Here is a 22,727-nt window from a genome sequence, read left to right on the forward strand (position 1 = left end):
CTCATGAGAGCAGAGAGAGAGAATCACCTTCCTGGAGTTGCTGGCCACACTTTTTGATGCAGCCCAGGATACGGTTGGCTTTCTGGGCTGCAAGCACACATTGTCTGCTCATGTTGAGCTTCTCATCAATCAACACCTCCAGGTCCTTCTCCTCAGAGCTAGTCTCAAGCCATTCTCCACCCAGCCTGTATTTGTGCTTGGGATTGCCCTGACCCAAAAGCAGGACCTTGCACTTGGCCTTGTTGAACCTCATGAGTTTTGCGCAGGCCCACCTCAAGCTTGTGTAGGTCCCTTTGGATTGTATCCCTTCCTTCTGTTGTGTCAATTGCACCACTCAGCTTAGTGTCATCTACAAACATGCTGAGGGTGCACTCGACCCCACTGTCCATGTCACCGACAAAGATGTTAAACAGTGCCAGTCCCAATACTGACCACTCAGGAACACCATTCATTGCTGATCTCCACTTGGACACTGAGCTGTTGACCGCAACTCTTTGAGTGTGACCATCCAGCCAATTCCTTACCCACTAAGTCGTCCATCCATCAAATCCATGTCTCTTCAATTTGGAGACAAGGATGTCATGCAGGACACTGTCAAACTCCTTGCACAAATCCAGGTAGATGATGTAAATTGCTCTTCCCCTATCCACCAATGCTGTAACCCCATCACAGAAGGCCACCAGATTTGTCAGGCATGATCTGTCCTTCGTGAAGCCATGTTGGCTGTCACCACTCACGTCCTTATTTTCCATGTGCCTTAGCATAGTTTCCAGGAGGATCTGTTCCATGATCTTGCCAGGCACAGAGGTGAGACTGACTGTCCAGTAGTTCCCAGGGTCTTTCCTTTTTCCCTTTTTAAAAATGGGTGTTATGTTTCCCCTTTTCCAGTCAGCGGGAACTTCACTGGACTGCACTGACTTCTCAAATGTGATGGTTAGTGGCTTAGCAACTTCATCTGCCAGTTACCTCAGGACCCTGGGATGCGTCTCATCAGGTGCCGTGGACTTGTGCACCTTCATGTTCCTTAGATGGTGTCAAACATGATCTCCTACAATGGGTAGTTCTTCATTCTCCCAGTCTTTGCCTTTGCCTTCTAGGGCATGTTCTATGTGGCTAGAGCTCTTGCTGGTGAAGACTGAGGAAAAAATGTCATTTAGTACCTCAGCCTTCTTCATATTCCAGGTAACCAGGTTTCCTGTTTCCTTCCAGAGAGGGCCCACATTTTTCCTAGTCTTCCTTTTATCACTGACCTATAGGTATATACATACCTATAGAAGCCTTTCTTGTTCCCCTTGATGTCCCTGGCCAAATTTAATTCTAACAGGGCTTTAGCTTTCTTAACCTGATGTGGTGGTTTTACCGTGCTAGGCAGCTGAACACCACAACCGCTCTCTCACTCCCCCTCCTTAGAAGAGGAGGGGAAGAAGTAAAGGAAAGAACAACTCACGGGTTGAGATAAGGATAATTTAATTAAAGGGAAAAATAATTATTAAGAAAAGATTATTATTAATTAAACAATTTAACTAAACAATTTAACTAAACAATTAACAATTTAACTAAAGGGGAAAAAAGGGAAAGGGGAAAAGGGAGGGGGAAAGGGAAAAAACAGAACAAAACAAAACAAAACAAGTAAAGGCTGTGTGGAAGTGCAGAGGAAAGAAATTACTCTCTACTTCCCACAAATGAGCGATGCTTGACCACATCCTGGGAAGCAGGGCCTCGACGCACGTAGCCGGTGTTCGGGAGGAGGACAGACGTTTTCACAATGAGAGCCCCACCCCTCCCCTCTTCCTCCTTTTTCCACCTTTTATTGCTGAGTGTGACATCATATGGTATGGAATATCCCTTTGGTTGGTTTAGGTTAGCTGCCCTGGTGATGTTCCTTTCTCACGTTTTGCCCACCCCCTAGGAGAGAGGGGGTTAGAGAGAGTCCTGATGCTGTGCCAGCACTGCTCAGCAGCAGACACAACACTGGTGTGACACCATTGCTGTTTTAGCTACGAGTGCAGAGCACAGCACTGTGTGGGCTGCTGCAGGGAAAGTTAACATCCCAGCCAGACCCAGTACACTTGATCCCTGGCTGCTCAGACTATTTCACTATATTCCTCCCAGGCTATCTGTCCTTGCTTCCACCATCTGTAGGCCTCCTTTTTCTGCTTGATTTTGTCCAGGATCTCCTTGTTCATCCATGCAGGCCTCCTGGTGTTTTTGCCTATTTGATTGTGTTGTGGCGGAGCAAGTTGATAACATACCAGTAACAAGCAGAAAAACTTGCACCTCTTGGTTACAAACGCAAACAATAGCAAAACATGTAAATGAAAACACTTTGTATTTAAAAACCCAATATTTAAAAATTTTAAGTGTTCTGTAGATCATAGCAGAGGTGGGCTAATAATATATATTAAAGTTGTTCATTTTTTACTTCCAAGAAAAAAAAAAAAAAGAAAAATGAAAAACAGACCGACCGTATGACTAATCAAGTATTTCAAGCCAAAGCATTTGCCACACTAATATCATGTCAAGACTTGTTGGCTGTAGCCAGCATTGGCATTGGATTGCTACCTGCCTAAGAAAAGCTAAAACTGTAAATGTAGCTTGTAGTTAATTTTTAGCCAAGTTGCATGCTACTCTTATTCTCACTAGCCCCTCTTGTCCAATTACACAGTCCGCAGAAGCACAGCTGAGGTAGTGCCCCAGCCTCTGTTATATGCAGTCCAGTAGAGGGCTCAGGAGGAACACCAGAGGGATGTTTTGTATCACCTTGCAGCTGTGCTGGATTTAAAATACAAGCAACATGCATGCCCTTCAGCGGGTATGTTTGTGTGTCTAGGAAAAAAGAAAAATACAGGCGTGGACAGGACATGCTGACTGATTTTCGGCCTCCGATACTATTTGTCCTAGTCGTTTTGATTTGTTAAACTAAATCTTGCTTTGTGCAGATAGTTGGCATAAATGATTCCAGACCATAACTTTTTTTTTCAAATTAAATATTTAAAAGAAAAGTGAATTACCTGTTTTAAAATCTAGAATACAGTGGAAGTGGGTTGAAGAATCAGGCAAATGCAATAAGAGGATTAAATTAAAACAATCCCCTTTTAATATCAGCAGAAGTTGATCTTAGTTTTTGAACAGCTACTCAAAGATCGCCTCCATATCGATCTGGCACATGGCTTAAACATGCACTGGGTGTAGATGTGCACAGGCTGGGAGCTAGGCCTGCTTTGCTCCATAGATTGGCTGGAACGAGGTGGTGTCTGTGCTGCACTGAAGGGGTGCTCCAACACCCAAGGTCAAGGCTAGCCCTGGGCTTATGATAGTGGCTGCTGAACAAGCAACAAAGCTGGTGAAGGGACTAGAAAACAAGTTATGAGGAGCAGCTGAGGGAACTAGGGCTATTTCTTCTGGAGAAGAGAAGGCTGAGGGAAGACCTTATCACTCTTTACAACTACCTGAAAGGAGGTTGCTGTGAGGAAGGTGTCAGTCCCTTTTCTGAGTTGACAAGTGATAGGACGTGAGGAAACAGTTTCAAGTTGTACCAAGGGAGGTTTAGATTGGACCTTCATGAAGAATTTCTTCACGGAGAGGGTGGTCAAGCATTGGAATGGGCTGCCCAGGGAGGTGGTGAAGTCCCCATCCCTGGAGATATTTAAGAGATGTGTGGACATGGCACCAAAGGACATGGTTTAGTGATGAGACTTGGTAGGTCAGGTTGATGGTTGGACTTGATGATCTTGAAGGTCATTTCCAACCTAGATGATTATATGATTCTACCATGCTACTAAAGTCCTGACATCTGATTTTCATTGGGCTCCCAGTATCCACCACACTGCCTGGCAACTCTGCAGAGTCCTAGCTAGGCATCCTATTTGTTTTTATGACCTTGTTTTCAGTACTTTGCTTATGCAGATGTCCTCTTTGGGAAGAAGTGCCTCTTCCTCATGTAGCCCAGCTCATTATAGCCCAGTCCCAAAGCCACAGTATTGTCCTGGCTAGTAAGACTGGGCTGCTTGGAAGAAATGCAGCTCAGTTCAGTTTATTATGACAAGGCATCCCCAGTTCAACCAGTTGTTATCGTGAGTGCAGAGAGAAAGGCAGCCTGAATTCCTGTGTTTCACTCCACTCATCTATATTCTGTTCCTGCCTGAATGTCTTCTGAATGACTGCTAGAAAGAGATGTGTTTCAGGAAGGAGTCACAAAGGCTGGGTGGAATTTCCACTTTCCCTATTTGATATTCTCTGCTTTATATATCACTTTTAACAGGGGGAATTGGAATTAGTACTATAAGTGCAAAGTAATAATTTTTAATATGTTTTGTGGCAGTGTAAAACATGACTATGTTGTTCTAGGTCTGAGTGCAGCTTGTTTTCATTCATGTGTGTCATATCTCCTAGTAGGTCTGCATTCACTGTTGTGCCTGTTGCAGCTCACCTGTTGTGCCTGTTGCAGCTCACCTGTTGTCCTGGTTTCAGCTGTGTTGGAAAGTGTGGGACCTGAGCATGATGTAAATGGTACGGAATAAAGGGTGGATATTATCCTGGATTCAGTTGGGATAGAGTTAATTTTCAGATTCTTGAAAAGCTGGTAAAATGTTTGAAAAAGGTATGCTTTCATGCTGGCAATTGGAAAGAGACACGAATCACTGCAATGTGCCAGGGCTTGGCCTATGCCTACCAAACCACACTAAACGCTACTCCAAACCTTGTGACAGGCCCTGTGGCTACTCCAACCCCTGCAACAAACAATGTGGACACTCAAACCACTGTGACGGGTCCTGTGGCTACAACAACTCCATTAACAGGTACTGTAGCTACTCCAATCCCTGTAACAGGCACTGCAGCTGGATGAAAGAACCAACCTGTGCTGGTATCAACCACCCCTATACACGAGAGGAAACAATGGATGCAAAAGTCATCTCATTTAGTAAGGAAAGAAACTCCTACTAAGAAGGGGAAGAAGGAAGAAGATGAGGCAGGTTACTCCAAAGCAGGGCCATCACGAGAACAGAAGGAAGAAGAGGAAAGCTCATAAATACGGCAGTAACCACCCAATCCCTATCCCTGAGTGAGCTGTGAGATATGCAAAAAGATTTCAGCCATCGTCCATGCGAGCACATTGTCACCTGGCTGCTCAGATGCTGGGATGATGGTGCTACTAGCCTGGAATTAGAGGGCAGGGAAGCCAAGCAGATGGGATCCCTTGCTAGGGAAAAGGCTATTGACAAAACAATTGGAAAAGTTGCACAAATCTTCACCCTCTGGAGGCATCTCCTGTCAGGTGTGAAGGAAAGGTATCCCTTCAAGGAAGATCTTGTATGTCAACCAAGCAAGTGGATCACCATGGAGAGAGGAATCCGGTACCTGAGGGAATTAGCCGTACGGGAGGTGATTTATAGGGACCTAGACAACGAACAGCTATCCAAAGATCCAGATGAAGTCAAGTGCACAAGACCCATGTGGCGGAAGTTTGTATGGAGTGCACCATCATCGTACAGCAACTCACTGGCAGTAATGACCTGGAAAGACGGAGAGGAACACAAGGTGGATGAATTGGCTGGCCAGCTCTGGCAATATGAAGGAAGACTCTCTTCCTCCCTACAGGCCTGCGTCTTGGCTGTGGATAAACAAAGATCCAGCAACTTAAAGAGAATATATCTTTCTCTCCACCCGTACAAACCAGTATCTCAGCTATTAGGAGTAAGTGTTCCTCTGCTGAAGAGAGAGGATATAGTAAGCACACACCACGTGCCACCCTGTGCTTTTACCCACGTAACCATGGAGGGGGCATGAGAAAGCGGGATCTGAGTTGCAAAGAAAAACAGTCACAAAAGGGGGTTCAACCAGGAAAATGTCTGCTCCAGTTTCCAGTGGGAAGTTCTACAGACTGAGAAAGGCTGATACAGAAGGGCTGATATTCTGATCTTAACAAAGGGGCCTCTGATTTGTATTTACAAGAAGTGAGTAATGAATACTATAATCAGGACTAGAGGGGCCCTGCCTCTAGCCAGGGGGAGGAAAGGGATAATAGGGTTTATTGGACTGTGTGGATCCAATGGCCTGGCACATCAGACCCACAGGAGTATAAGGCTCTAGTGGACACCAGTGCACAGTGTACCATGATGCCATCAAGCTATAAAGGAGCAAAACACATCTGTATTTCTGGAGCGACAGGGGGATCCCAGCAGTTAACTGTATTGGAGGCTGAAGTGAGCCTAACTGGGAATGAGTGGCAAAATCTCCCCATTGTCACTAGCCCAGAGGCTCCATGCATCCTTGACAAGGGGATGCATGGGTACTTGAAATACCCTCAAGAGAGGGTATTTAAGGAACCGAAAGGGTGCTGGTGGGCTTTTGGTAGAGTTGCTTTGGAGATGGAGACGGTCAAACAGCTGTCTACCTTGCCAAGTCTCTCAGAGGACACTTCTGTTTTGGAGTTGCTGAGGGTCGAAAAGCAACAGGAGATGATTGCTACCACAATGGAGCACTGGTGGCAATATCGCACCAGCCGAGACTCCCTGATCCCCATCCATAAGCTGGTTCATTGACTATAGAGCCAAGGAGTGATCAGCTAGACTCACCCTTTAATAGTCCCATATGGCCAGTGTGGAAGTCTAATGGTGAGTGCAGGCTAACAGTGGACTATCGTGGCCTGAAAGAAGTCACGCCACCGCTGAGTGCTGCGGTGCCAGACATGCTAGAACCCCAATATGAACTGGAATCAAAGGCAGCTAAGTGGTATACCACAATTGATATCGCTAATGCATTTTTCTCCATCCCTCTAGCAGCAGAGTGCAGGCCACAGTTTGCTTTTACTTGGAGGGGTGTCCAATACACCTAGAATTGGTTGCCCCAGGGGTGGAAACAGAGCCCCACCATTTGCCATGGACGGATCCAGTCTGCACTGGAACAAGGGGGAGCTCCTGAACACCTGCAGTACACTGATGACAACATCGTGTGAGGCAACAAAACAGAGGAAGTATTTGATAAAATGAAGAGAATAATCCAAATCCTTCTGAAAGCTGCTTTTGCCGTAAAACAAAATAAGGTCAAAGGGCCTGCCCAGGATATCCATTTTTAGGAATAAAATGGAAGATGCAAGTTGTCAGATCCCAATGGATGTGACCAACAAAATAACAGCTATGTCTCCACCAACTAGCAAAAATCAAGCATAAGGTTTCTTAGGTGTCTTGGGTTTTTGGAGAATGCATGTTACAAATTACAAACTGATTGTAAGCCCTCTCTATCAAGTGACCCAGAAGAATCATGGTTTCAAACAGGGCCCCAAGCAACAACAAGCATTTGAACAAATAAAATGGGAGATAGTTCATGCAGTAGCCCTTGGACCAGTCCGAACAGGACCAGATGTAAAGAATGTACTCTATGCTAGAGCTAGGGAGAAAGGCCCCATTTGCAACCTCTGGCAGAAAAAGCCCTAGGGTTTGGGAGTTGGGAATACAGAGGATCCGAGGCTCGCTATACTAATCTACTAAAAGAAATTGGCAGCATATGAAGGGGTTTGAGCTGCTTCGGAAGTGGTTGGTACTGAAGCAGAGCTCCTCCTGGCACCCCGACTGCCAGTGCTGAGCTGGATGTTCAAAGGAAGTGTCACCTCTACACATCATGCAACTGATGCAGGTTAAGGGAGGTGATTTTCTCTCTACTCTGCTCTTGTGAGACCCCACCTAGAGTAGCACATTCAGCTCTTGGGTCCCCAGAACAAAAAGTACATGGACCTATTAGAACGAGTCCAGAGGAGGGCCACGAGGATGATTAGAGGGCTGGAGCACCTGTCCTATGAAGACAGGCTGAGGGAGCTGGGGTTGTTCAGCCTGGAGAAGAGAAGGCTCCAGGGGGACATTATAGCAGCCTTCCAATACCTAAAGGGGGACTACAGGAAAGCTGGGGAGGGAACTCTTTATCAGGGATTTTAGTGATAGGACAAGGAGTAATGGCTTTAAAGTAAAAGAGGGGACATTTAGTTTAGATATTAGGAAGAAATTCTTCACTGTGATGGTGGTGAGGCACTGGAACAGGTTGCCCAGGTAAGTTTTGTATGCCCCATCCCTGGAGGTGTTCAAGGCCAGGTTGGATGGGGCGTTGAGCATCCTGGTCTAGTGGGAGGCATCCCTGCCTATGGCAAGGGGGTTGGAACTAGATAATCTTTAAGGTCCCTTCCAACCCAAACCATTCTTTGATTCTATGGTTCTATGCTACGTGGAATAAGTAGATCACACTGATCACACAGTGGACTTGAGTAGGAAACATGAGTCGCCCAGGAATCTTGGAAGTGATCATGGACTGGCCAGAAGGCAGGGATTTCAGAGTATCACCAAAGGAGGAGGTGACATGTACTGAAGAGACCCCAGTGTATAATAAACTACCAGAAAATGAAAATCAATATGTCTTGGTCACTGATGGGTCCTGTCGTATTTTGGGAAAACTGTGGAGATGGAAGGCTGCTGTATGGAGTCCTACATGACGAGTTGCAGAAGCTGCTGAGGGAGAAGGTGAATCGAGTCAGTTTGCAGAAGTGAAAGCCATCCAGCTGGCTTTAGATATTGCTGAACGAGAAAAGTGGCCAGATCTCTATTCTGATTCATGGATGGTAGCAAATGCCCTGTGGGGGTAGTTACAGTAATGGAAGCAGAGCAACTGGCAGTGCAGAGGTAAACCCATATGCGCTGCTGCATTGTGACAAGATATTGATGCCTCTTGGGCTCTCAGAGTTGATGGGTTTTATGGAACAAGACTAAAGCACTGACTGTGGTATAACTCATGGTGCTCCCGTGGGAGGGTGACTTGCCTTTTTGCTTTACCGTCCCTCTCTGTGACACGGAGATGTGACTTAATAAGCATGTTCTAAAAGTGGACTTGTTAAGTGCTTTTACGCAGTCTTGAAAGTAAACAATTTATGTCCTTTTATCCTCAGTTAATATTAAAGATAAGAGCTCCCACTGATTTTTGTGAATGTGGGATTGGATTATGTTTCATATAGCTAATTTCAAATAATGTTTTAAGCTAAAGTAAAATAAACACTATTAGAAAAAAAAAACATTTTAGAGCACAACTTCACTAAAATAAACCTACCTATCTTTCGCTTCAATTAGTAATGACTGACTTAAAGAAATGTAGTGATTTGATTCACTGATCACTCGGGTGCTATTAGGTACTCACTATTAGATAACACTCACTATTAGGTAACAGGGTAAGAGGGTTCTTTCATTCACGGTGCAGGTCTGTTAATGCTTCTGTATTTATTCTGTTTAATTATTTATTCTGTTTTTGGGAATTGCTAGGATTGTAAAAATGTAATATTTGTTTTAAACATTTTAATGATGTGTAAAACTAGACTGTACCACTTTCTTGGTTAAGGTGGTGTGGGGTGAAAACAGATATTAAGAGCATGGATTATCAGTGTTTGAGAGTAAATTTGGCTTTTATCAGGTGTGAACTTCAAGGCAGGTATATTTGCATAAAATATTTTTTGTAATGTAAAAGTGAGTTTTTTTCTGTTCTCATTAAAATAGCTTGCAAATTGTGTTACTCTATATGGTATGCTGCTTTGAATTTGCTTTGAATTCTGTATATATAGAATGTAGTATGATCTTTGAGATTTAACAAATTAGATAATAATACAGAAAATGCAAAATGATAAACTGCAAATTTTATTTTTCTTCTGTGTGTTTGCGTGAAAAAAGAGAATAGTGTAGTGGGTTTATGTGGCAAGGTTTTGGTAGCAGGGGGGCCATAGGGGTAGCTTCTGTGAGAAGAATCCAGAAGCTGCCCCATGTTAGATAAGGGCCAGTTTCTGCTGGCCAGAGCCAAGCCAATAAGCGATGTTGTTTGCACCTCTGTGAGAGCATATTTAAGAAATGGAAAAAAAAAATGCGGCGCCACACAGCAGCTGGGAGAGAGAGAGGAGTGAGAAACTGCCTTGCAGGCACCAAGGTCAGTGAAGAAGGAGGGGGAGAGGTGCTCCAGGCGCCGGAGCTGAAGTTTCCCTGCGGCCTGTGGTGAGGACCATGGTGAACCAGGCTGTCCCTCTGCACCCCATGGAGTACCATGGTGGAGCAGGTTTCCACACTGTAGCCTGTGGAGGAGACCATGGTGGAACAGGTGGATCTGCACCGACGGAGGCTGTGGCCTGTGGAAGATTCCCGCCGGAGCAGGTTCCGGGCCGGACCTGTAGCCCGTGGAGAGGAGACCATGCAGGAGCAGGTGACCTGGCAGGAGCTGCTGCCCGTGGGGGACCCAGGTTGGAGCAGTTTGCTCCTGAGGGATGGACCCCGTGGTATGGACCCATATCTGGAGCAGTTCTTGAAGAGCTGCTGCCTGTGGGCAGCCCACGCCGGATCAGTTTGGCAAGGACTGCATCCCATGGGAGGGACCCCACACTGGAGCAGGGGAAGAGAGTGACCAAGAAGGAGCGGCAGAGACGAAGTGCTATAGACTGACCATAACCCCCATTCTCCGTTCCCCTGCGCCGCTCGGCGGGAGGAGGTGGAAGAGGGTAGATGGGGGGGAAGACGTTTTTGGTTTCTTTCCTTTGTTTCTCACATCTCTAGCTTGTTAGTAATAGGCAATAAATCTTACTGTCTCCCTACTCTGAGTCTGTTTTGCCCATCACAGTAATTGTTGAGCGATTTCCCCATCCTTTATCTCAACCCTTGAGCCCTTTTCATCGTATTTTCTCCCCGTTCCTCTTTGGGGAGGGGGAGTGAGCAGTTGTGGCAGACCTCAGCTGCCCACCCGAGTAAAACCACCACACTGTGGTATATAGGAAAGTGCACACTGCCTGTGTGGGCTTGGAAGACATTTGGAAGACAAGTTTTTTTCTTGTTTTCTCACAAATGCGTTGGCAAAAAGAGTCTTCCCTTTTTAATATAGTACTTGCTCTCCTTTGTTGTTGTTAGTTGTTGTTTTGTGATGAGGAAAATCATTGCTGTGTGTTTGGCAGGTGGATGGATCCATGAGAGAAGTCTCCTCTACAGCCATCTCTATGGGCTGATCCTATCTTACCCTGTCTGTATCACTTCCCTTTCTTAGGGAACCAGGACTCCCACGGGTGGAAATTTCCTTAAAAGCACCACTTAATTCTAATTCTCTGAGCAATCCATTGATTTCACATACTTAAAATTGATCATGCATTTAGGTGCTTGAGTCTGAAATAAAACAATTTGGACTTTTTTAATTATTAAATGTAGTTTCTTTGTCACTACTAACACTGCTATATTTTCACTGATGTTAACTGCCTTTGAAACAGAAGGGAAAAGTTGGAATAATCACAGCTACTTAGTCCAGTCCCCTTGTTGTTTTTTTGTTGTTGTTTGTTTGTTTATTTGTTTTTTGTTTGTTTGTTTTTCTGCTGGAATATTCTGTGTGCTAGGAATTCAGAGGCGATTTTAATCTTTGCTTTACTTTCCAGTGCTCCCAATGTTTTCTTCTGTCCTTGGCAGTATGCTTTAAGAGTTCTGCACAGATTTTTCCCTTGTGAAACCCTCTTCTCAAAAGACAAATTATCTTTCTTCAGTAGAGTCTACTGACTTCCCCACTCACTTTATTCTTGTAGAAGGGGAGATTTTTCATATATCTTCTCCAGATGTACATATAAAAATGCAAAATTTGTTGTTATTGTAGGAAATCCTGTAGTTCAGCATCACTGAATCAACCTTACCTTACATTTATCACATTATTTTATTACCTTTTTCATTTTTTTGGTACTGGGGATCCAAAACTGGTTGTGATATTCCAGACGTATTTTAGGAGTCTTGGGTAAAGAGTAATAATCACTTGTTAACAGGAGCTTAGCCTGTAGATATACCCCAGGATATTCTTGGCCTTCCGTGCTGCCAGGTCTAACTCCTGGCTCACATTTAGCCCACTGCCTACCCAGACCCCAGTTCCATTTCAGCAGAGCTGCTCCCCAGTATATCATAGGTATAGGAATTTACATTTGTCCTTGCTGAATTCCATGAAAGATATGTGGAGGGTGGTAGAAGGGATTTGGAGGTGTGTTTCATGAGCTTGTGGGGTTGAATATACTATGTAGGTTTTTAGTCCAGTGTTTTAGGAACTTTTGTAGTTTTTCCTAAGTCACACCTAATTTTAAATTATTGTTATAAATTGGAATGGAATATACAAATAATTTTAAATGTATTTTCAAATCTTGTTATACATTATTAGTAAAATAGAAGAAGAGAAAGAGATGCAATTTTGAGCATGCTTAGTGACTTGTGTATTACTTCTTCACACGTGCTTATTTTTCTTAGCTCCTTGGTGGGTTGGAGTGATATCCAGAATGCTGTCTTTCTAGCAAAGCAGAAATGTCATGATAGCGAAATGTTACTCGTGCATATAATCACTTACTTAGAAATGGAGTTGTACCATTCCGGTCACCAGTACTAATCATAAATATTGTTTTAATGTTTTTGGCTCTGTACCTTTCTTAGATTTTACATCCATTATTTCTCTAGGTATTGCTAGGCTTCTGAAGTGATTGACCAAGGTCTAAGGACTTGGAACATGAGTGAATAAAATAAATTCAAATTATGCTATCTGGTATTTTCACATGCTAACTCTGAAGTTTCACTGCTCTTTGAAGGACAGAAGATGTGCAGCAGGTTATTCCTTTCAAATATTTTTTTTCTGAGCTTCTGTTGAGAGCATTCATTTGATTTATTTTTTATTATTATTATTATTTAAAAAGAGATTTTAAGAAGGTAAAGAGGAGGTAGTCTCAGTGACTGTTTTTGATCAGCAAAACCTCCTCACCACCACCTTGAGATAGAAAATACTGAACTTGAACAACTAAACTTGAAGAATTCCAAGTAGAATAGTTTAATCTATATATGTTAAAGCACTAACATACACTGTGACATGTTGTATTAAATGAGTGATGCCTGAATACAGACTTCTCAGAATTATGACATCATATACATTGAGCAATTTTAAAGTCAGATATCATTCCAGAATACATGGAAACCTAAAGGTGAGTTAATAAATCAATGCAAGCTGATTTTTTTCGTTCTTTGAACACCCAAGCTTATGTCTGTGGTTCTTAATTCCCCTTTCTGCAGGTGCAGAACCTGGCATTTTCCTTTGCTGGATTTCATGCTGTTGCTTATTGTCCAGTGCTCCAATCTATCTAGATCCCTCTGCAAGGCCTCTTGTCCCTCCAGAGAGTAAACAGTTCAGTCTCATAAGCAAACTTGCTGAGGATGCATTTCACTTCTACATCCAGATCACTGACAAAAATGTTGAACACAACTGGCCCTAGAATTGAGCCCTGGGGAACACTGCTTGTGACCGGTCGCCAGCCAGATGTAGCCCCATTCACTACAACTCAAGCTCTGCCGTTCAGCTAATTCTTCACCCAACATGCTGTTGCTCATCTCACAGTTGGACAATTTATCCAGAAGGATGCTGTAAGGGACATTGTCAAATGCCTTACTAAAATCCAGAAAGATTGCATCCAGTGCTTTCCCTTGATCTGCCAAGCAGGTGACCTTATCATAGAAGGAGATCAAATTATTAAGGCAAGACTTTCCCTTGATGCTGATTATGCCTGATAATAGCTTTGTTCTTTAAGTGCCTTTCAGTATGCCCCAGGATAATAACTTCTCAATAACTTTTCCAGGGACTGAGGTTAGGCTAACAGGTCTGTAGATTCCTGGGTCTTCCCTCATGCTCTTCTTGTAGAAGGGTATAACGTTAGCTAGCGTCCAGTCAGTAGGGACCTCCCCAGACACCCAAGCCTCTGGGTAAATTATTGAGAGGGTTCCAGCTATAACATCCACTAATTCCTTGAGCATTCTGTGGTGAATCCTATCAGGCCCCATGGACATTCAACTGATACAACTGGTCCCTTAAAATTCTGGTGACCACAGATGGAAAGCCACTGCTCCCCCAGACATGGTCCTCCAACTCAACTCAGAAAACCAGGCAGCCCAAGATCTATCATTAATATTAATGTTAAATAATGAGGCAAAAAAAGGCATTAAATGCCTCTGCCTTCTCCTCATCTGTGGCGTAAAGACCACAAGGACACCAAGGTTCTTTCAGGATCAGCAACTGCTACCACTTTATTGATGACGTAACTTCAACTTTTTTCTTATTGAGGACAGGCTCCCTTCTTATACCATTCTCTCTCCAGAAGTACTTTTCCACTAACTATTTTTAATTGTGTTTTAATCGTTTTGGGGATTCATAATGTCGCAAAAGCTGACAGAAAATGTTTACACACATCCTTTGCCTTTTCTCCTGCATGGACAGACACAAAAATACAGGCAGAAAAGGTATCAACTGAGACATAAACATAGTGAAGTTTTCCGAATTCTGGCAAATGTGTAACATAAAAAACAGTCCTTTAAGTCTATTACTATTAATGTCCATGACTGGGGGAGCATAGCTGGAGAGGGCAATCCTGAAGTGCTCCTATATCTTCCATGACTTCATTAATTTTTCTCAGATCATGTAACAGTCTCCATTTTCCATTCCTTTTCTTGATTACAAACACCGGAGAGTTCTAAGGCTAGTCGTGGAAACAATATGCCTCGCTTTAAGTTGTTAATAAACCCCCACTGTCCCATACAATCTTTTGGAAAACCCAATTTCCCACGGGTCCTGAGAGATGACAAAGAAGAGGACAACCCCAGAATACAGTTCTTAAGAAAACTCTCTCGTTTCGAATTGTGGTATCTCATCCCTTCTGCCCAGATAGGGCAATCCGAACAGCATCTCATATGGTGAAATTCCTATATCCTTTCTTGGTGCTGTTTGAACCTGTAGGAGTCCTCAAGGTAAGCATTTTACCCAAGGAAGTTGGGTTTCTAATACTAATTTAGTTAATTGCTTCTTTAATGTCTGGTTCATTCCCTCCACCTTCCCAGAAGAGGAGGGGTGCCAGGGGATGTGAAAATCCCACTCAGTCTCTAAGGACTGCATTAACCCTTGCAGTACTTGTGAAGTGAAATGACTTCCTTGATCTGAATCAATGTTTTCAGCTATCCCATATCTAGGAACTATTTGCTCCAGGGATACCTTAGCCACCGTGTTCGCAGTGGCAGATACCGAGGGGAAAGCTTACACCCATCCAGTCAGATGGTCAACTAGGACAAACAAGTACTTAAGTCTCCCTACTTTAGGTAACTCAGTAAAGTCTACTTGTATACTTTGGAAAGGTCGAATCCCTGGCTCCCATCCCCCTCTAGGTGGGTTACGGATGACCTTTTTATTTACCTTTTGACATATGGTACATCCTCTGCATATTTACTTCACTAAAGTGTATATTCCTACACAGACATACTTTTTTTAGCACAACATCACACATTGCTTGCACCTCCCAATGACTCTCTTGATGTAAAACGATTAATATTTGCCTCATTGGTGCTTTATTCAGCATTTCTCTCCCATCAGGGAGTATCCATTTTCCCTCAGACTTCGTGGCTCCTGATTCCTTAAAAAAATCTTTCTCTTAAAACTTTTTAGTTCTTTCTTAGTTTTCAGCAATTCCCTGAATCCTCTCTGGATTTATTCTCCGTTTTCCCTCAGACATTAGATGCCTTAAATACCTGACTTCTCTTTCTACATATTGCAATTTATTTTTCAATACTCCCAAGCCTTGCTTTCCCAGAAAGTTGAATAGCTTGTTAGTAGCTTCCTTCACAACTGTTTTCTCCTGTCCTGACAATAAACAATCATCCACATTTTGTAACAGTAATTCCTCCTTGGGAGGTTGGAATTGCTCCAAAATCTGTTCTAGAACTTGCCCAAATAAATCAGTGGCCCTGTAAACCCCTGAGGTAAAACTGTCCATCTGTATTGTTGCTTCCGCCCCCACTTCAGGGTCTTTCCAGTCAGAGGTGAATATATCTTTGCTCTCAGGGCCTGAGAGCACTCCATTAATAACACTGTTATTCCAGTCTAACAATTTACTATTTGAATGCCCAATTTCATCATCAAATCCCTTCCCAACAAGTTAGTCCCTGCCTTGGGTACATACAATAATTGCCCAGAGATCATTCTATCCCCTAGTCTCAGCTTGGTATCCCCCAAAGGTGGCACTGCTATCCCAGCCCCTTCTAGCCCCATCACTTTTTAGGGTTTCATTAGTTAATTTAATCCCTGATACTTTACAGGCCAGTAATGACCTAGCTGCCCCAGTGTATTGGGTTCACATGGCAAGGTTCGGGGGGGGGCTGCAGTGGCAGCCCCCACGAGGAGAATCCAGAAACCGCCCCGTGGCAGATAAGGGACAATTTCAGCTGGCCCCAAAGGGGCCCACCGCTGCCCAGAGCCAAGCCATGAGCAACACAGTCCGTGCCTCTGTGAGAGCACATCCACGAAAACAAACAAACAAAAACCTGCTGCTCAACAGCAGCTGGGAGAGTGAGGAGCGAGAAACCTCCCCGCAGACACCAAAGTCAGCACAGAAGGAGGGGGTGGAGGCGCTCCAGGCGCCGGAGCCGAAGCCCCCCTGCGGCCTGTGGAGAGGCCCCTGGTGGAGCAGGATGCCCCCCCCCCCCGCGTCGTCCCCCCCCCCCCCCCCGATACTTGGGAAACTGACCAAACACCACAGCAAATATACCAAAACTTCTAGACTGTTACTTAGATAATGCCTACATCCTCTTTCCCTGCTCATTCAACTTTCCCAACTCATTCAAAAAACAGCTCTGTCAAACACTACATACGACACCTTTAACACCTTCAATAACCCTTTTTAACACTTCTTTCTGTCTTCCTCCAGCCTGTACTTTCCCATTTTCCTTCTCTCCTCCTTCTTCCACTCCGGATATTCCTATTTGAAGTGACCGGCCTGGCCATACTTAAAACATCTTATCAAAACCTGTCCCTGCTAGGATTCAGGCCGCAACACGGGTAGCTTTCCTTGCCTGCCATTCCTTCATCTCTCTTCCTCTCCTTTCCATCCTGGCCCTGACTCCTCCTGAAAATTTTCTTCCTCTTTCTCCAACCCTCTGCCTGACTACCTGCTACACTGTCAATACCATTAGTTTCACTCTCTGCTTTTCCTTCCCCCCAGTGACTGTTCACTACATCCCCCCACCTTCTGGAGCTTTTTCTGTGTTTTTTGCTAGGCTTTAATCACAAAATGAACTTTCAAGAGCCCTTGGGATACCGGGTCCTCGGGATTCATCCCCAAGTACTTTCTCATTCTGACCCTAAATCTCTCATATGATTTCTGTGTTGCGCATTATTATTATTCCAGCCAGGATCAGCAAGTAGGTATTTTTGCCCTGCTGGTATTACCCCTGGTCCTGGAGGATGAGCTCTCTCCCATTTTTGTGTAGCAGCTCTCCTCCTGATCATTCCCATTTCTTTCCCTGTAAACAACAGACTTATAATTCCCCCCCCCCCAAGAGTATAAGTTAGGTCCTAGGAAATGGTCTAATAGTTCAGCTAGCCTGTTGGGGTCCTCAATTAAAGACTTCATCTCCTTAAAACTCCTAACCTCTCTGCTGGTAAGGAGAGAGGGGAGTTTACCTAAGAGGATGCACAGTTAGTGTTAGTACTGTTAGTATCAGGGAAGGCAAAATTCTCAGTACCTCTTCTACCTTGTTCTAATTCTTGCCAGAGCTGAGAGTACGCTCTTCTCTAGGGACAGTGTTAATTGCAGTCCCTGTCTCCCTTCCTGGAGCGACTGCTGCTGCCACCGGTGCAATATTAGGATTATAGGGAGCATAACTTGGCTCCTCCTCTGAAAAAAAAGGAATCTTATTGTTTACACCTAAATTTAAAGCCTGAATTTTCATCAGGCCCGTTTTTTGGCCAAAATACTGCTGTTTCCTTAATTGGTTCTTTTGTCCAGGCTGATACACAATATTTAACCATTTTCTTCTTTTATCATCTCCTCTAATTTTGGGATTATTTTTCCAGTTTCTTATCATTCTTCAGGAAGAACTGTCGGTAGGCACTCCCCCAGGGATATTTCCCTGTCCCCTGGAACTCATATTTCCCATTTTTCCTATCCCTTGTCAGTGTGCTGCTACAGAAATTTCCCTCCTGCAGGGTACCACACACTAACGTTCCGATTCTGGAAAATGGGGGTGTACTGCCAAGCACTTCCCTGTGCAAGGGCTTACCATACACCAAATTTCCCGAGACTCTTCCTTTCTCTCCCTTATCTCACGCTTCGTCCGTCTCCGGCCGCGCCCCTCGCGGAGCTACGGAACCGCGGATCAGGACTCCACACTCGCTTCGTACAAAAGTACGTCTCAATCACAGGTCACACAGAGTCTCACCCGACCCCCAAGGCAATACTTAATATTTCTTACCTTGGTCTGTGCACAGAGTTACCGGATCAATTCTTAAACCCGGAGTGCCTACCTTCTTCCCTTCCCCAGTACTTCATGGATCCTGCCTCTTTAATCAGCCTCGGGCCCTCTGTCAGCTCTCCGCAGAACCGCCACCGTGGATGCACAGGACCGCGGAAATCAGCGGGGCATGCCTTCCTGCTGCTGCGGCGGTGGGGCTCCCCGGTAGGTGACTGGATCCCGGACGAGCCCCCATATTGTGAGAAACACTCCGTAGCCAATAACTTAGGCTCAGGCGAGGATCTCAGTGAAGTAGTAATTTATTCGCGATTGCAATGGCGGGTGTCCCACAAGCAGGAGCGCACCTACTAGTCACACAGTATGGTTTATATACTTTATTTCTCGATGACCGGGACCCTCCCCTGTCTCCCCATTGACTGGGTAATCCAGGTTCACAACCTATCCGATGCTTCACAGACAATGCATGGCCTTCAGTTGCCGGCCTGTTAAATTTCAAATTTCTTTTGACTTTTTTTACTGTTTGAAGTGGTAATGTTTCTTCACTTATCTGACTTGACTTAACACCATGATTTTCACCTAACTGTTCTAAGGATTCTGGTTGTCTGCATTTTACAAGGTCGCCTGCTAAGTTTTCTTATCACTGCAAGCATATCTCAATACCACACTGCTTACCTTTAAACAATGTAACTCTGCAAAAACAACATTTTTATTCCCACAAAATGACTTGTGCATTCATGTTACCAAGAGGTCATTTTGTTCCATAATTCTCAAAAAAAACACAAGGTGTCGTCTTGAATTACCTTATGTAAGATCTTGGTCTTTTCCCAAATTTTTTTTGAGATCAGTCTCAATTTGTCCTGCCTCATTTATATACATACAGCAACTAATATTTATTAATGTGCATACTCCCCCTAGGGAGGCTAATAAAAGGTACAGTGCCTAAAACATTCTTATTGATTTGTTCTAGTTGCTTGCCCAAAACTATAATATGTTACCATAAATATTGGTTTCCTACTTGTGTTAGATCTTCTCCTTTGTATGGCATTTGGTAAAGCCTGCCATACAACATTCCAAAGGAGCTTAATTTTTCCTTGGTCCTAGGCCTAGTTCTAATTCTAAAAAGTTCCATGGGTAGTGCCTGATACCAATACATATTGGTTTCTTGACAGATTTTAGCAATCTGTTGTCTTATCAAATTATTCATTTTTTCCACTTGGCCACCCACCTGAGGGCTATACAGAGTGTGTATTTGCCAGTCAATCCCAGCACTTTCCTGACTTGTTGGGTCAGTTCTGCAGTGAATTGTGGTCCTCTGTCAGATGGCATTAGCGAGGGTGCACCAAATTTCAGTATAGTTTCATTCAACAATACTTTGGACACTTCTCTATCTTTGTTAGTTCTACACAGGAATGCTCCTGGCCATCCGGAAAAGGTGTCTGTTAGTACCAATAGGCATCTAAACCCCCCTTTTCTTGGGAGTACGAAAAAATCTATTTGCCACTGTTTCCCAGGAACATTTCCCTTCCCTATTGTTCCCATTTGGGGCTTGATTCTTAGAATATTCTATTTCATTTTCTAAAGCTTTTGTTAATGCCTGGTTTTCTGTTTCTGGTACTAGTGCCAAAATTTGACTCTCAGATGCCCATTCTGCCGCCCCTTTGGCTTCTGCATCAGCTGATCTATTTCTTCTTTCAATATCAGTATCCCCTGTTTGATGTCCTTTACAGTGCATAATGGCAACTTTAGTAGGCAGGTATACTGCTTGGAGTAATTTCAGTATCTCTTCTGCATGTTTAATTGAGGAAGATAAAAGTCCTCTCTCCTTCCAAATTGCCCCGTGTGCATGCACCACACCAAAGGCATATTTCTCATCTGTCCAAATGTTAATTCTTTTCCCTTTTGCCAGCTCAAGAACTCTTATCAAGGTGAGGATTTCCGCCTTTTGGGTTGATGTTTGTTACCACATATCCTGTGAGGCGAACTCCCTGGCGAACGAAGCTGCTGCCATCTATATACCAATCCTCTACATCTTCTAGGAGTGTATCCTTTAAGTCTGGTCGGCTGGAGTATTCCGTGTCCATGGTCTTGATGCAGTCATGAATGGGCGATCTGGAAACTCTGTTACTAAGGAAAGAGGCTGGGTTCACAGTATTAGTGCCAAAAAAATTTAGTAAACTAATAATCCATTCTACACATTCCTTTTCTTCTTCGGTAACTATCAACTGGTCATTTATGTATTGCAACAGTGCCCCCTTTTCCTGAAGGGGTTTTCCAAGCTTCAAGATCACAGGCTAGTTGTTTTCCGAATATGGTGGGGTATTCTTGAACCCCTGTGGTAACACAGTCCAAGTAAGCTGAGTTTTTCGTCCTCTATTAGGATTTTTCCCATTCAAAGGCAAAGAGTTTCTGGCTTTCAGTCACCACGGGCAGGCAGGAAAAGGCATCCTTTAAATCTAGTACCATGAACCAAACTTGTCTGTTTTCTAATTTTGTCAAAAGGTTATAGGGGTTGGCTACTACAGGTATAAATGTTTTGTGATCCTATTGATGGCCCTTAAACCCTGGACTATATGATAGGTTCCATCTGCCTTTCTAACTGGACCTATATGGAGTATTATATTCTGACTCACATTCTACTAATAGTCCATATTTAAGAAAGTTATAAATTATTCCTTCCATTCCCCTTCTGTCTTCCACCTTTAGTGGGTATTGCTTTTGGCCTACCTTGGGAGCATTTTCCTTTAAATCTATTTTTTTCAGGTACTACATTCTTTGCTCTCCCAGGTATTCCTCGCTGCTAAACTTCTGACCTTTCCTTTCTTTGACAGACTTTAGCAATCAAGCCAGTTCTTGCTGGTGCCATTATCTATGCATACAGTCTTTTAGTCCCTTATCTTTGGGGTCGTTAACATACCATTGTGCTAGCTAAGACCTACAGAATCATCCTCCTTTATCTTGTTCCCTGTCTCACCAGTCAATTTAACAAGCTAATAGTCAACTGTAAACATTTTTCTTTGGTTGGGGCTCCTAGCAGCAAGTCATCCAGATATTGCAATAAGGTCCATTCATTCTTGCTTTGCCAATTTTTTTAATCTGCCCCTAAGGCAGTCCTGAATAATGTGGGGCTATTCTTGAATCCTTTTGGTAGTACTGTCCAACCCATTTGGGTCTTTTTCCCTGTCCTGGGATTTTCCCATTCAAAAGCAAATATAGGGCTTTTCTTGATTCAAAGTTTTCATAAAATACTTTTCATAAAAAACTATCAGGCTCCAGGGGTATACAAAAGAAGAAAAGGTCTTTGAGATCCAGTACTGTGAAGTAAGAATCTCTTTTAGTGTTATAAGGGTATACGGGTTTTACTGGTTTGGCACTACGGGGTGGATGTCCTCAGTTATTTTGTTTATGGCTCGCAATTCTTGCACAAACCTTTTTTTTTTTTTTTTTTTTTACTGGCAGTATTAGGGTGTTGAAACTGGATTGGCATTCATGGATTAGTCCATAAGATAGGAAATTGTCTATTAGAGTCTCCAGCCCCTTCCGTGCTGTAAGGCTAATTGGATATTGTGGCACTTGTACAAGTATAGCTCCTGGTTTTAGCTCAATCTGAACTGGAAGTTATTTTCACTCTCCCAGGCTGTTTTCCTGCCCATACAAAAGGAGCCATTGCATTCAATCCCTCTTTGGGGATCTGCTGCCTTTCCTCTGCCTTTGACTGTCAATAAACCAATCTGAGACTTCCATGCATTCTCAGATGGAATTTTAACTGTTATTCCATTTGTGGAGGTTACCTGTGCATGTAGTTTGCACAGCAGATCTCTTCCCAGCAAAGGGAGAGGACATTCAGGCATATATAAGAATTGGTGAATCAAAACCTTCCTTCCAATCTCACAATCCGTAGGTTGTAAAAAGGGTCTTAAAGTCTGTTTCCCGGTTGTTCCTACAATTGGGACTTCTGCTTTACTTAAGGGTCCTTTGCAATCTTGTTACTACTGAATGGGTTGCTCTGGTATCTAAAAGGAAATCAATTATTTTTCCCCCCAGCTTCACTAGAGCCAGGGGATATGCTGGGGAAACTGGAAATTCATCCCCATCTTCCGAGCCCCAGCAGTGATCTCTTCCCCCACAGAAACTCCTGCAGCACGAGCTTTGGGGGAGATTTCCGATGTTCTAGTAGAGACCTTGGGAATCCAACCCCCAGGGGAGGCCTATGGTGTCCCCACAGAAGTCTCAGAAATACAGGAAACTTCTGGTTTATATGGCGGTGGTGCCAAGGGTACCAAAACCTGAAGTTCTTGTTTGAGATCCGGACAGATTTTAGGGGGTTTATTATTGCCTTTCTTCCCTTTCTTTTCGGCGCATAACATAACATGATCCTCCCACAATACACATTCTGCCTGACTTCTCAAGTCCCGATACAATGACATGAAAGCACTAACATAC

This window comes from Cygnus olor (genome assembly GCF_009769625.2).
Source record: "Cygnus olor isolate bCygOlo1 chromosome W unlocalized genomic scaffold, bCygOlo1.pri.v2 SUPER_W2, whole genome shotgun sequence".
NCBI classification, from domain to species: Eukaryota; Metazoa; Chordata; class Aves; order Anseriformes; family Anatidae; genus Cygnus; species Cygnus olor.